Raw genomic sequence first — 2,746 nt, 5'->3', positions numbered from 1 at the left:
TTTTCCCCCTGTGCTAATATGAAATCAAAGTTTCAAACACATTGAAGTATTTCAATTCATTGCAATAGAGTCCTTACTGATACTCCAATGATCCTCTCTTTCAGCAGTGAATGTGCCTTTAAGCTGGCTCCTTTCTCCTTTTCATAAGATTTTAATAGTCTTTGAGACCTTCGTAGATATCACTATGACAAGGTGCTTCTGTCTCATCTGCCCCTGACTGGGACTCAGTCATATCTCTCAAAATCTCTGATTCCTTTCTGTGAAAAACATTATTCCCAAATCAAATTGTGTAACCTAAAGACACTCAATGGAAGTGGTTGAATTCTAGACCTTTGCAGTGGACAGAGCTAGCAAATACATACTCATATTTGTATGTGTTCATGCATTCACATATATTCACATTCACAATTCAAACTCAGAACTACAGGCTTTGATTGAATGTCTGTCTTTCAACTGAGACTCTTTTCTCTAATACCACTAGTTTTGTTTTTAAGGGCACTGGGAGTAATAGAAATACAATATCTTATACCGCCTCCTTTGCTTTTTCCCACACTATATTGACAAAAGAATAAAGAAATACCAACAATGCCAATCATAACACAATTGACGAAAGCAGGTGTTAAAATTTTGTCACTGTTCTGGGGTACACATAAATTATTATGTTTTATACTCTCTTCGGCTAGTTCTTATCCATGTGGCTGTTCCACAGAAGGCCTTGCACAAAAGGTTTATGTGTTACATGGTGTTTTCCATATCCAGAGGCAACATTTGAAAAAGGAATTTAAGTTTATAATGATAAAAAAATAAATCTGGTTTCCACCCAAATCTAACCAAAGTATATTCACTACAGGCTAGCCTTGATGATAAGCTCTGCAAGTGTCTCAAAGGCCTGGGTGGAGAGGGGTCAGGGAGCCCTGGTCTCCCCAGACACTGGAATCCTTGGCCTTTCTCCTCTTTCTGGCTGAGCTTGGGATGAAAGCACGGGACTTCCTGGGGTCAAGATTGAAATCTCAGCCTAACAGCGGCTTTTCGTGTCCAATGGAGACTTAGGAGCTAGAAATTCTGAATAAAATCGGAACACAGTGGAATAGGATCAATCAAACTTCAGAATAGAATAGGCACCTCAATACAGCACTACCCATTCGGGTCTGGAACCATAAGAGGCTGTCACCCTGTCTGACCAGCGACATCACAGCCCCCCACAGCGACCCCTGACTCACAGGGACAAGCGCGCAGTTACGCCTGCGGTGTGACGCCCCCTCGCGGGGCAGGACTCAGGCGGCGCAGCCTCTGCCTTTTACCCCCGAGACCCAGGGGGCCCCGACGGCGGGGTGGCACTGGCTCGGTCGCTGCGCCGCTTGGCGGCGGGGCCGGGCCTCCGATGGCCAGAGACGGGCTGACCGCCCGGGGCCAGCGGGGACAGCCCGGGCTCGTCCCCCACCTGCGCGCCACCTGCCCATGTGGACCGCGCAGATCAGAGAAGCCGGTTTTCTTGAGAAGGAGCCGGCAGAGGTCAGGGACGCGGCTGCGAGGTGCCTGCGGTGGCAGGAACAGGAGCCGGAGGAACGCGGGCTTCGGCAGGAGACTGAGTTCTGGCTGCGGGAGTAAAAGACGCCGGCGCGGCCTAAAGGGAAAGGTCCCACCGAGACTCGAACTCGGATCGCTGGAATCAGAGTCCGGAGTGCTCACCATTACACCATAGAACCGCCGTGGGCGCAACACTCGCCTCCCGCCGGGCGCTCTCATCCCCCCGCCGTGAGCCCGCTTCCTCCGCGACGCCAGGAGGCGCCTGACTCGCCTGCCCTCAGGTTTGTACGTCGTGGAAAGACACGAAGTCCATTCGGGAGGAGCGACAGGGAAGGGCTTGGCGGCCTCCCCCAAATGCGCCTGCTCTGCCGGCATTTCTAGAGTTTTCTGCCCTGAGGTAAAATTCCCGCCAGAAAAAAAAAAACCCAAACGCCAAAAAACCCCCAAACTTCCTTTCCCCTTCTTTGCAGTTGTCCTCTCGCCGCTGCCCTGGCAGCTCTGAACATCCTCAGGACAGGGCTAGGCACTTCGTGGGATGTCCCCTCCCTGGGACCCAGGTGCAAGGGTAGATGCGCGGGGCGCTGCCGGCTTCGTCGTGGGACGGCGCGTCCTCTCTCTGTTGGGAACCGGATGGGAGCCGAAGCGGCCGCGGCCCCACCCGTGGCACCGCGAGCACCCAGGCCGCTGGCGCCCTGAGGGGTGAGGTCGGGTGTGAGCAGCTGACAGTGTTTCTTCTGGGCTCTTTCCTCCCTCCCCTTCGTGCTCCTCCTCCGCTTTCCGGGTTCACCCCCTCTCCGCCCACCCGCGTCCCCGAGACTGAGGCGGCCGCTGGGTCCTGGGAGCGGAGCTCAGCACGGCCCACGGGCTCCCCGTCGACGTTTCCAGCCTCCGGACGTTTATATGGCTCAGCGGCCAGTTTTAAAGTCTTGAACGTCGGCCACTTTTGAAAGCCTGTCACAGCCTCGCATTCGGCGGAGGGGAACGCGCAGGGAAGAGGGGCACAGGGCGGGCTGCAGCCCCAGAGGCTGTGGCGGTCCCCTGTCACCTGAGCGGAGGCTCCCGAGGCGGCGAGGAGCAGGCGGCCTGGCCCATTCCCTGGTATCAAGGCCCTCATGTGCCCCATGTGAGAACAGCGTGTCCTGAGTGGCCAGTCTGAGTGTGTTTTCAGAACCGGAGGGAGGGTTTGGGGGGCACGTTCTCACCCCGTGGCAACAGCAGA

At 54.9% G+C, this 2,746-nt stretch overlaps 1 non-coding gene across 1 annotated transcript; it reads right to left on the bottom strand.

Moving 5' to 3' along the window:
* Positions 1–1,634: 1,634 nt before the first annotated feature.
* On the bottom strand, positions 1,635–1,706 carry TRNAQ-CUG (transfer RNA glutamine (anticodon CUG)). Its single transcript has one exon. It is a non-coding gene; the product is annotated as a tRNA-Gln (tRNA).
* Positions 1,707–2,746: the final 1,040 nt, after the last annotated feature.

This window comes from Hippopotamus amphibius, chromosome 1, assembly GCF_030028045.1.
Source record: "Hippopotamus amphibius kiboko isolate mHipAmp2 chromosome 1, mHipAmp2.hap2, whole genome shotgun sequence".
In the NCBI taxonomy this organism is placed as follows: domain Eukaryota; kingdom Metazoa; phylum Chordata; class Mammalia; order Artiodactyla; family Hippopotamidae; genus Hippopotamus; species Hippopotamus amphibius.
Note: the sequence above shows the minus strand (reverse complement) of the source record. Positions and strands in the feature narration are given on the sequence as shown.